Source organism: Crotalus tigris, unplaced genomic scaffold, assembly GCF_016545835.1.
Source record: "Crotalus tigris isolate CLP2741 ecotype Arizona unplaced genomic scaffold, ASM1654583v1 scf7180000019826.329540, whole genome shotgun sequence".
Classification (NCBI taxonomy): domain Eukaryota; kingdom Metazoa; phylum Chordata; class Lepidosauria; order Squamata; family Viperidae; genus Crotalus; species Crotalus tigris.
Window position 1 is genome coordinate 182,882 of NW_024097729.1, and position 13,005 is coordinate 195,886.

At 38.9% G+C, this 13,005-nt stretch overlaps 1 long non-coding RNA gene across 1 annotated transcript; it reads right to left on the reverse strand.

Annotated features, from left to right (window-relative positions):
- Positions 1 to 2,570: 2,570 nt before the first annotated feature.
- LOC120317802 lies at positions 2,571 to 12,091 on the reverse strand. Its single transcript, XR_005559314.1, has 2 exons — positions 11,720 to 12,091; positions 2,571 to 3,071 (listed from the first exon to the last, which is right to left on the reverse strand). It is a non-coding gene; the product is annotated as an uncharacterized LOC120317802 (long non-coding RNA).
- Positions 12,092 to 13,005: the final 914 nt, after the last annotated feature.

A 13,005-nucleotide genomic window follows, 5' to 3' on the forward strand; every position in this document is an offset into this window, starting at 1 on the left:
CAAAGAATTCACCATTTAGATATGCATGTTTCTGGGACACTGATCTTGAAACTAATACAGATAGTGGCAAGGGCAGGCAGAAAACAGCATCCGGTCAGTATAGATAAGGTAACAGTTCAACAGCCCTACAAGTTATTGCAAACCTTGAAGACTCCAGATTTATTTATTTATTTATTTATGAGACTAATATACCGCTTTAAGTGCAAGCACTCTCTAAGCGGTGTACACCAGTAAGCAATGTATATATATATATATATTTACATTGCCCCCAACCATCTGGGTCCTCATTTTACCTACCCCGGAAGGATGGAAGGCTGAGTCAACCTTGAGCCAGTGAGATTTGAACCGCTGACCTGCTGAACACAGTCAGCTAAAGTGGCCTGCAGTACTGCACCCTAACTACTGCGCCACCTCGGCAGATCACTAAATCATCAAGAACCCCTCTGTTACATGCAGAGCACGTAGACATCCTTCTTTTGGAATTCACTATTCTCATCCAAGAAATTACTTGAGTCAAATGTCCTAGGATTTTCCCAGCACAGAGGATCAAAATGCACTGAAACCCCAAATGGAAGACCAGTTGAGACTTTAAGGAGACAGGAAGATACAGAGAGCAAAAGTAGCTAGTTCCCCCCCCCCCAAGGAAACAAATTGTTCTGAATTCTTTCAAAAATAAGAAGATATAAAATTAACATTGAAACAATTTACAAAATTTCAACATACTTGGTGTTTGACCAATGCGTGTTCATGTTTAAAGACAGAAAATTATGTTAGTTGAAATGAAGAACATAACAAGTCTGATTTATCTGCTATGTTTCACCAGTGTAAACAGCAGTTATCTTTTTCAGATTACAAGTTGAATTCATGTAATCTTATGTTATTAGAAATGCTTGAGACTTTAAAGTTATCTGTTCAATATCTTATTCCTTTTCTCCAACAAAAGAAAATCATTATTTTGAATTATTTAAAAATACCCTTTAGTTGTGTTAATATTGTACTGCCTTGACACATCAGCACAATTTTTATTTAAAGGCTTTGACACATTTCTCTATGGTGCTCTTTACCCAGAATGAGATTGAGGGATTAAAACATCCCAAATCATTACAGAAAACTAGGACAGAGACAATGGGTGCTTAGTTAGCTTGCTACAGACATTTACCGATAATGTCATATTCAGCCTTCACCATTCTCTGGTAGACCTTCCTTTTAACTTAGGTTTTTCTTGAAGGCATTTCTTCACCATCTTGAAGGCATGTCTTCACCATCTTCCCTGCTCTCCCAACCTCCGCCAACTCCAAGAACATTTATGCAGTGGCTGCATCTGGATTTCATAAATCTGGATTTCATAAATCTGGATGACCACTATCTTGCAGTTAAAGAGATGAAAAATTGGCTGCCATCTAGTGATCAATAGGCTCACTAGATGGCAGCAAATTCTTTATCTCTAATTGCAAGATAGCAATCCAGATCTATGTAATCCAGATACAGCTGCTACATAAATGCTTTGGGAGTCGGCATTCAAGAAAGGGATTTTGGTGCATGGGAGTGACTGTTCTCTGCTACACCCATCCAAAATCATTACTGAACTGTTGATTGACTAGTGGGCAGGAGCAAAGGGCTACAGTTTGTTCTATAACTTGCTGTCATCTGGTGGTCTGTTGACTGGAGCAGCAACAATGCAGCCATTGGATAGTATTCAGACACTCATTAGTGGACCTTAAGGAATCTTAATAATTGCATCATAGCAGTTTATAGATCATAGGAAAGGGTAGGATAAGAAAAACTGTATTTTGAAGTTTTATCTGTACCAAATAACATTCTCTCATATACCATACTTTTCAAATGAAATTACACAAGGACATAAACTGTCTCATCCAATAGGATTGTCCCACCCAATACCCTTGGCAGAACAGGTATGTTCTGGAACCATCGAGTCAAGGAAAATTTCCTTGTTTCCCAACCTTGGCCTAATAGATGCATAAAAGGCATGTTTATCTCAAAAAGCCATTGAAGTTTATTTCTGTGGTTGTGTAATCTTAAACCTCTGCATATTTTCTAGAGCTACGTCAAGCCTATTCAATCTGTCCCAAGGACTGGACCTGAAGCCCCGTAAACAATCTATTCCTGATACAATTTCATTTCTGGGTTCACTCATTATTTAGTTTAAAAAAAACATAAGTAGCTTTAATGTTTGCTGATGTGGTTTGTTGCTTTGTATATGGAATTAGATGGAATTCCATCTAGAAAATAGATGGATCACAGAAAGAGGTAACATGCCAAATTTCATAGATCTAAATGCTGGGGTTTTAAGCTGGACATTTTTGAGAATCTGAAAAGTGCCTTTTTTTTTTTTGCTTTTTATTTGGATGGGGTAACATTTGCATGAAAAAATGGTTTATGCTAGTGTCCAAAAATTTTAAAAAATTAAAATTAAATTAAAATATGTTTCAATTGCATATATTGTCAAACAAATATTATAGTTCAGTCATATACAAGACACAGTTTATGAGTCTTTAAAACAACTGTTAGATATCAACAGATTTAACATAACATTATATTTAGTCCAAGCATATCAATAAAAGATCACCTTTATTTTCAAATATAAGTCCACAAACTCAGTTTCTCATAGTTCTGAGAACATTGTATAAAGTTAAAATCTCCACTACAAATTATATATTGCTAATTTGCAGAATGTAGCTTAGAGAAACATCAATGAAACTTTTCTTAACTGAGCCAAAACATGTAGTCTAATCATAGGTAAAAGTAGCTATCTTTGCTATAAAAATTATTGTATTGGTATTCCACATCAATTTTACGATTGCCTTAACGTGTAATAGCCATCCCACATATTTTGTTACTTTCTCCTAATTATAGAACACAACTGTCCACTGAACGTTTAACGGCTCGTATAAGGGGGGATTGATTCTTATTCTGGAAGATCATAAACAGAGACATTATATCCGTGTCTTTGGTGTCCCCATCCAGGTAGAAGGTGAAGTTCTGGAGCAGAGTGCTGAAGAACAGGAAGAGCTCCATCCTAGCCAGGGCCTCTCCTGCACAGGCCCTCTTCCCTGAAATAGCAAAAAAGAAGAAAGTACAGCTACTAGATTTGTGTCTGATAAAAGAATAACATGGATTGGTTAAACATTTGAATTTGTAATACAATTTGTTCTAGAGCAGGGGGAGGCAACCTCGGCTCTTTTTTGACTCATGGACTTCAACTCCCAGAATTCCTGAGTCACCATAGCTGACTCATGAATTCTGGGAGTTCAAGTCCACAAGTCATAAAAGAGCCGAGGTTGCCTACCACTGTTCTAGAGGCACATATCTGCTGAGAATGGCATGAAGGCATGTCTTTTCCTGAACTGGCCCTTTTCATCCAAAAAATTATCTGAGTTGAACTTCTCTAGAGTTTCCCATTGAGTAGAGTAAAAATGTACAGAGGTGAGGACTGGCACAACAGTCGTGTTCTAGAGGGAGAGGAAGAAACAAGATGACTGATACTACTTCATGTGGAGAGAAAGAGTCTTTGGTTCCCACTTGCCTAACATAAAACAGGACAGTTGGGAGTACTCTGTAAATGCTTCGTGAACCTGGAGGGAAGGGAGCTACATTGGTTTAATGCATATTTATTCGAACTTCCTTGGATATGAAAGATCTCTTGATACATAACAGTCATCTTTTTTTTTCTTTTATTCCACATAATATCTTGACAAATGGCTATATCACCACATCTTGGGAATGGTGTAACCACGGAATTTTGTGTCACAAACTGTTGCCTGGGGAAGGTTGTCAAGATTCATTTTCTGATGCTGTTGCACCTCCTGGATCACGGCATTTGTGAAAGGCTTCTTCAAAGTTTCCTCCATGCTTGGAATGAGGTTTGCACCCACCCCGTCATCAATCTCCTGCTGTACCCTAGCTGTGAGAGAAAAATATTGAGAAGAGGTTCAGAGCCTTTCACTTTCTCAGCCTTTTACACCTTCATTGAACTACCATTTATACAGGAGGTTGCACAGCAAAACATGGCTTGTGGTTACTGTCCCAGCAGCAAAGAGCCCATGCACACTATTCACAACAGTTTCAGTAGTGTAGATATCCTCAAGTCAGTTCTGCCTGAAAAGAAAACAGAAAGGGAAATGGAAGAATAAAAATTCTACTGGGAATTGAAATAAAGTATTTCATGAAACTCTTCATGAAATTCTTTTTTCAATTATAGGAAATGTAATTTAACCAGACTGACTTTAGAATATATGGAAAAAGTCTTCAATTCTAAGATATTTTTTGTATCCGCATTAGATGCCGAGGAAGGAACAGCTTGCTTGTCTCGTAAAATTTAAATTAGCCCAAAAAGCAAATTTCTATACATACTCATTTTTAGAAGAATTATGTCTTAAAAAATAGTAGCCTTCATTTCTAATGCTTGGCCTAATTGGGAGAATAGTATGGATAAGTTTAGAAACAATTATGCCTGCAATAGGAAAATATGCCAACAAATGGCTATGAAGTTGCTCCAAAAGTAAGCAAAAAAGAAGGGAAGAATAAATATTGTCATATTCCTTCATATGGGATGGACTCATCTGAGGTGTGATGTTGGAGAAGGCTCCTGCATATTCCTTGGACAGCAAAGGTGACTAACAAGCAAGTACTGGAATGCATAATGCCAGACATGTCACTGGAAGGCAAAATCACAAAACTGCCTCCTGCCAGGGAATTTACTGGAGAAAGCAATTATGTTTGGAAGAGTTAGCTGTAAAAGGAAACATGCCAGCAAAGAACACAGTGTCTGGACACCTTCAAAGCTGACACCAGCCAGAGCACAGAACAACTCAAAGAAGTAGGGCAAGATCGGAAGATGAAGAAGAATGATTCTTCTTCTTCTTCTTCTTCTTCTTCTTCTTCTTCTTCTTCTTCTTCTTCTTCTTCTTCTTCTTCTTCTTCTTCTTCTTCTTCTTCTTCTTCTTCTTCTTCTTCTTCTTCTTCATCATCATCATCTGGGATGAACTAGTTTCATCTTAGATGCATATTGGAAATATTTATACAGTTATGCAAATAGGGTATCTATGCCTACCTTCTCCATTCTAAGAAGAAAGCAATCGATATAGTCACGCGAGGTCTGGGGATCCAACATCTTCTTGTGCAATTCCACCTTCTCATGGATATAATCAATGCTTTTTTAAAAAAAAAAGGTGCTGGAACTCACACATACAAACTGCCTTGCCTACCCTACAAGGTTCCATCCAAAAAGGTGCCGGAACTCCATTCTGGGCGTTCTGTGAGAAAAAAAGCCCTGGATATAATCACAGAATTATTTCAATGTCAGCAAAAGACTTGATATGTTGTCCAAAAAAGTATTCCATTGTTTTTGGGAAAATATTGTACACCTGTCACATAGCACACATTAAAAATTATGCTTCTTTAGGTTATTATTGTGGAGGCTTAACGCCCCAAATATTCAGATAGTAGCTTTTACTCTGATATTACTAATTGTCAACCCTCAGATGGGTTCAAGATCAAAATACAAGAACCACAAGAATTTCAGTATACTATTTTTAATTCTAGGCACAGGTAAATATAGAATCTAGAAAATTATAATGGCAATGTATATTTCTAATAAGTTAATTGAAGAATAGCATCTTTAAAAGCTTTTCCCCAGATGTCTCCTCAGCTAGGCTCTGTCAAGCAACTCGCCCACTGTTTTCCTAGCCTCCACCCCCCTCTATTCCACAAGGATAATGGTGAAAAAAGCCAAAGTCCTTGAAGACTGGACAAAGAAGTTGCCTGTGCAGATAAACATAAGGGAACTGTCAAAAAAGCCATGATAAGGAGAGATGCACCTGTCCACAATTTGATACGATAATTAGCACTGCTAATATGATTTATACAGTACCTGTACATACAGCATTGCACTTAAAAAATATTATATATAATATAGTATTTTAGTGTGAATGTAATATTGATATTGTCCTTATATCACAAATGTATTGGCTGCAGGGAGGTAGAGACTGGCTGGATGTCATTTGTTAAAACAACAAGGAATGATGCATGAGAACTAAAAACAACTTTTCATTCAAGGGATTAAGAAACTATAGAGAAACATTAATATTAGGAGGAATCAGCCCCTTCAGTGAAATCCCATATTTGGACCTCTCTGACTAGTTAAGAAATAAGTGATTCTTAGAAACAAGCAGGTCAAGGACCAAAGGAATTACAAGAGAAGGAAATGATCCCATGGGAAATAAGAAGTTTGCTGAGAACCAATTGATGTTTGGATAGCTTAGTTTTGCTAGATGTCTAGAACTAGTTTGTCATGCTTAGTCACTCATCACATCTAGACTTCACATCTCTGATTTGGACACTGTCACACACACAGAGGCCCACGAGTAAAAATGAGTGTTTGTGATAGGAGGAACATCAGAGAGGAAAAACATGCCAGTCCTAGGAAACTAGTAAGAAATCTTATTTGAGACTCCACAATCTGCAGGTTCTTTATGAAGATAAGATCTTTATAATCAAAATGATTGCCAAAGACGACTGCACAGATCACATTAGAAACAGTACTTGCAAAATTTCTTCTTGGGTCAAAAGGCTGCCCTGCAACAAGAGCCACAGAAATTTATGAGAGGGATCAAAGAATGTGGATCTTCCCTTTCACAATTCTCACCACAAAATTGGAAAAAAAAGTGGTTCAGGCCAAAGACGTTGAGATGAGTATTTTTTCCCTCTTATCTACAAAAGTAATATGAATGCAATATTAAAATACTATAACCACTTTAAACAAGATACAAAGTAGCGTTTCCATGTTTCACTTTGAAATCCACCATGTTTTCCTTTCTGCCGTTAGATCAGAGGTCCCCAACCTTTTGGGCACCAGGGACCGGTTACGTGGAGAGAGATTTTTTCCACGGACCAGAGGGGGCATGGTTTTGTGTGCTGCCTGCATCCTGTGGATTGGGCTTTCCTTGCTTGTGTGGACCGGTTGCTGACATGCCATGGCCCGGTACTGGTCAATGGACCGGGGGTTGTGGACCCTTGCCCTACGTCACCTATCACATTCATCCACAATGTCCTTTGGTGGCTGCTGATTCTGCCTGGTGTTTGATTTAGAATTATGTTCATGCTTATTTTTAAGCAATTTCTTTTGCTTCTCCTTCCAGTTTTAACTGAGCACTCTGTTCCCTACATCCCTCTCTCCTTTAATCCATCCAACACTTTAAAAAAAATAATTCCAAACACTTTTTTCTATTTCTTTTCCTACCTCCTTCCAGAACAATCTTGTCCACTGAAGATGGTTTTCCAAAGAGCTCTAACTCCCAGAATAAATTTGATTTAAATGCACTTAATTCAATCCACATTACCTTACAGTTCTCCATCTCTCATGCATCCTTATTCATGATTTTCTTATATCCCTTAGTTTACCTATCTCAATTATCCATAAAGTGTTTTGATGATTGATGAATTTGCTTGATATATGATTTAACATAACATTTCACTTCTTTTGAGCAAACTTGTAATTTTATGAATTTATAATTATCCCATTAATACTTCCTAGTATTTCTGATCTCTTAGTTGGTGCAACCAGATTAAGATTTTAGTACAGTGCTTCTGAGCAAGCTTGTAATTTGGCCAAAATTGTGGAAACCTTTTGGGAAAAGTGTACAGTAGAAATGCCACCTTTGGTTAAGTTTCCACCAATTTTTCTTCTAATTTCTTTATAACTGTAGCCTTGTTCACTTAATAATACTATTTTACATTGCTTTCTGGGTGACCAGTCAACTCTTTGCACCATTACTTTAATTTTATTATGTTTCACAAGCTCACTAAATGAAAGAACACAAAAAAACCCAACCAACATGATAGCAATCACATAACACATTGACAAATGTCCTCCTCTCAGCTTCAATACATGACATCAATAACTGAATCCAACTGTGATCTGTTTGGCTCGTTGCCAAAACAAGATGACACCTGATTGGCTCTCTAAATACTCATGCTCTTTGGCTACAATCAGATGAAGGAAAGCTACCTGATATCAACCTAAGCAAGTTGTGCTTCCTTTTTCTGGTTATTTAGCTATAATGTTTCATAGAATTCAGTACAAATAATTGAACAAACCTTGTTGCATTACATTCTTGATTAAATTATCTTTCCATTGATATATAATGTTATGGCACTACTCCCAAAAAAGTGGTGTTATTAGCCATCAAACCTCAAAAATACACATTTCCCAAAAGGTTTCACAATTTTGGCCACTACTGTAATGAAGTCAAACATGGATAGTGGATAGAAAAAAAGGGAGAAACAGCTTCAAAGCTTCCGGTGTGTACTTTTCCCTTTGTTTATTTTCCCTTTGCAAAAATAAAAGGGAAGGGGGCGCTCACTGCCTATCTTAATGTTTTTCTTTACTTTGTGCACTTAAGTTCAGAGAATGTTTTTGGCTGAGGAATTCTGGGAGTTGAAGTCCACAAGTCTTAAAGTTGCCAAGGTTGGAGACCCCTGGATTAGTTGACCTATCTTGCAGAAAATAGCATGAGCTGCTGCAGGCTCCCCACTACAGCTGATCCACCATGGACATTCATACCCAGCTGGCCCTCCGCCAAAGCTCCCCTGCCACCACTGGTCCACTTGCCCTCTTCCCCTGCCCCCTCATTCCTGGCGATTCGCAGGAGGACACTTGTTCCCCACCAATTGCCTGGGTGGGACATTTCTTCCTATCCCCTTGCCCCCCACTTTGCAATCCCAAATCCAACAGGAGCAGCATCTGCTGCCTTCCCTGCAACCCAGCATAGAGAACCTCTTCCACAACTAGCAAAAGGAACAAGAATGGCAAGTGGTTCCCAGCACCACTTTCCTTAAGCGATTGTGACCTGCCCAGATGAAAGAGTCCAGACACTCTTCACACTGCTGGTTTCCTCACTTTGTAAATGCAAAGGGCAGCCGCTCACAATTTCTATGGATACTTGTGTCTCCAGGTTCCTCCAGCGTTCAGAGTACTTAAAGCAAGGCAGATTATAGTTTCAGGATGAGAGGACAATGGGAAACAGCCATTTTTAATTCCACCATGCTGGGGAGGGCTTGCAACACCAGGTTGCAAGCAGGAACAGCAGAATTGCTATGCTTGCACTTATGGGAACAACAAGTCAATTAAAAAAGCTGGTTTCTGGATGAATCATTGCTTCTAGAAATCAAGCTGTGCTCTGTTCAGATGGAATTTATTGTCCACCTGGGAATCCTGACAAAGAACGTAGAGATGCCTCTTCTCATCACAGCCACTGCTTGTTCTTTGCATTATCACTTTGGGAAGACAGTAGAAGTTCTTCCTTGAATTCATCATATAGTTCAGTAATGGTGAACCTTTTAGAGACCAAGTGCCCAAACTGCAACCCAAAACCCACTTATTTATCGCAAAGTGCCAACATGGCAATTTAACCTAAATACTGAAGTTTTCATTTAGAAAAAACAACTCATACATTAACATTTTTTGTCTTAAAAGAAAAACACAATAACAAAGCTTTCAACGATACAAACAATTTTTATTGCAAAGTAAAAGTTTGCATTAGGCATGCTTTTGAACAATTAATGTGATTTTTGCTGTTGTATGCATGCTGATAATTTGTCTAACCTTGGCTCATACTTTGTACATTTGAGAGCAACACATGCAGCACTCAGGTAATCTGTTAGTCTGTTTCTGGTGTCAGATTTGCTGTAATTTAAAGCTGAAAACAGTGCGCTCGCTCCGGAGGCTTGTTTTGTCTAGGAAGGGCTTGAGAAATGGCCTTTTCCTGCGAAAACCTAGCCAAAGAGCAAGGTGCATGTGCCCACAGAGAGGGATCCAAGTGCCCCCTCTGCCACACATGCCATAGGTTCACCACCACTGATATAGTTTATATATTTAGTTGATTTGGGTTTCAGAATTTGATTTGCTTTAATGGAAAGGAGTTTCAAATATGAGCACTGTCTTGAACTAAATGTCTCCAAGCATATGCAGAGTGCATTCCCTTTCTCGTTAAAAAGTCAATGCTAAAGTAAATATTTTTTTTCCTTTTCCCCTTCCTCGCTCCCTTCTCCTGCCCAGTTCTTATTAAACCAAGCAACGAACGCTCTGGTATGGGATTCTTGTTCTGTTGTCTCATCATGATTAATGGGTTTGTAGATTCTCTTAGTCTGGCTCCTTAGTTGAGACCTGTGTGACTTGGGCCATCCTTCTGGTATACTTTCTGGTGATATACCTTTAGCATAGCTCTCAACCTTAACAGAAAACACAAGCACCTTCCCCATTACACTTCAGTATCCACATGGAGGGACTCTAGTCTTAGATTTATTAGGACAGAATATGTGTCTGAATTTCAACAACCTAATATCAAACAGGATGGCTAGAGGAAGAGAAGGTTTCAGTGAATTTGATGCTAATACAAATGATACAAATCTGAGGCTCAGAAATTTTCTACATATTTTCTTTTTACTACTTCTTTTATAATGAACTCTGAAGTTTCATTGTGGGTTGATCAGATGGTTACAAGGTGAATTTAAACTAAAATTCCTGCTGAAGATACAGATGAGCCCCCAATAAAATTAGATACTTATAGGAAATCAAACTCATAAAATTAGGGAAAGGCATAGATATCTTTCAAAGTGATCACCAGAAACTTTGAAGAAGAACAATAATGAACTAACCTTACCTTTGGATAATATTTAGCCTGCCTCCTTGGGCTACCATGTGTACTCCCCTGAGAGATGAACCCCAGCACCCCTCTCTTGTCTGATCTGATGGATGAGCAGATGTAATTGGGAAGAGGCAGTCCTTCAGATAACCGTAATAACGTTTGAACCCTTGTAAGACTTGAGTTTTTCCCTGCACCAGTTTGTTAAAGTACTGAGTTCAGTACTATGAGCATGGATTGAATACAAACTGCCTGAGATAAAACTTAACTCAATTTTCTATTCCCCAATCCTTTTAAAAATTGTTTCAATAGACTTGAGGTTTCAGATAGTTTAAAGTAACACCACAAAGACATGTCTACTGTGCTCAGCAGGAGGTGATTTACCAGCTAATGTTAAACTATGGCTTTTCTATATTGATAATTTATTCATTAAAAGGTAAATAGCATTTAATCTTATTACCCTTTATTTTCTCATTTTAAGCCTGAAAAATGGAAAGTGGTAGTTTTGTTTTTATCAGTGGATAGGTCTGCTTGTATCTGGTTTTTTTGTTTTGTTTTGTTTTGTTTTGTTTGCAGGAGAAACAAAGAAACCTTGTTCAATTATCCACAGCACCTATAATTCAGCAACAGGATTAGATTCCAGATAATGAATGCACAGGACCATGCTACTTAAGAGTCTACATACAATTCATTATGCAAGACTTTGGTAACTATGGTCTTCTATGATTAGGGACATTTCATTAGAATTAAATATCTTATATTAGGATCACAAATGCACTTTTGGAAAAATATATCTAAAACAATTGCTTCCTCTAGTCCAGACATGTCAAACGCGTGATGTCACCTGACGTCGCACAACGTATCGGGATGGTTCTGCCATTGCTGGCAATGGGGTGGGCGCAGCTTCCACGTGACACGTCCAGCCAGCAGGCCAGCAATTTGACATCCCTGATTTAGTCTAACCCTTCAAATCATGTGCAGACCACCAGCTACTTACTTAATTAGTCCTTGTCCTGAATTCTTGACAATCTGCAAATTAAAATGTGTCTTGCCCTTACCTTGTTCTACTGTTTATGAAGAGTGAATTGTGTTTCATTGTCATTAGTGGGGTCATCAGCAAAAGGGAGTTCATGCAGGAAGAGTTCCCTTGAAATGTTTACTTTTTTAGTCCTTGTTTGAGTGCTGGTATCAAACTGTTTATGAGATACCCTCTGCCCCACCAAATAATGGAAACCTGATTTATATCCAACTCTATTCTGGAAAGCTCACTGGTTGGACTTTGGAAATCACTTCAAGGTTGGTTAGATTTCAGTGTTTGTAGAAAAACAGAACCCAATATGAACAGAGTCTGTTTTACTTTGAAACAGATTCTGTCCTGCTGCCATAATTTTTATGTTTGCTTCACACTTTCACCCATTTGACAAGCTGTATTTTCCTGGCTCTATCACTGATTAAGCTACTCTCTATTTAGTGCCTGGTTCGGTCCAGCCAATTGAAATACTCCAATTTTCCATCCTGTTAGTATCATTTACATGGCCCATTATGAGGAAGAAATGAGCCTTGTGTTACAAACCAGAGATGATCTCTCTGTTTATTTTATGAAGAATTTTCTCTCATGGATGTTATGAGACATATGTCAAGAGTTAAAGTATTTGGTCCTTAGGAAGAGGCCATTGTATCTCCAATATTCACATTCATTGTTTGTGTTGAGTCCTCAGCTATTGGCAATAAGTCACGAAGCATCTCGTAGTTTCAGGAGCCTCTTTATTGTTGTTCTGTAGCCCCATTACAACTCTGAGGCATGCAAGCCTCTCAGCCTCTCTTAATAACAATCCCCGGGCCAAAAGGCAACATTTAGGCCTGCAGTGTGCCTCGCGCATGCGTGCGAGCGCTGGCGCCAGCCAGTCTGGTCCCGGGCAGCTTGCAACTGCCCGGGACTGTTGCAACGTCCCGAGCCTGCCTTTGCAGGCTCAGGACACAACACCCCTTCCCCCCCGGCTAAGACTATAACTACATGAATAGTTACACGCGACCTCAACACGAGCGTGGTGTGCCAACCCCTGCTCCAATGGTGCCGGGCTATTGTTCTGGAGATTAATTCCCCAGTGCCCATATTTCCAATTTCCCACAGGAACACCCTCTCACTGTTTCTGCTTTGCCAGCAGAGTTACAAAATCTTCAAGGTACTTAGGAGATTTCTTAGCTCTCTGTGATCTCCTTAGGCCCTGATAATCTTCAATTACATTTTGCCCAGGGAATGATATGGGTTCGCCCCCTTTCTCGGACCCTGGTGGTCCCCATGGACCATGCCCCATTGCCTGGTCTGCTTGCTTGCCCACCGGGC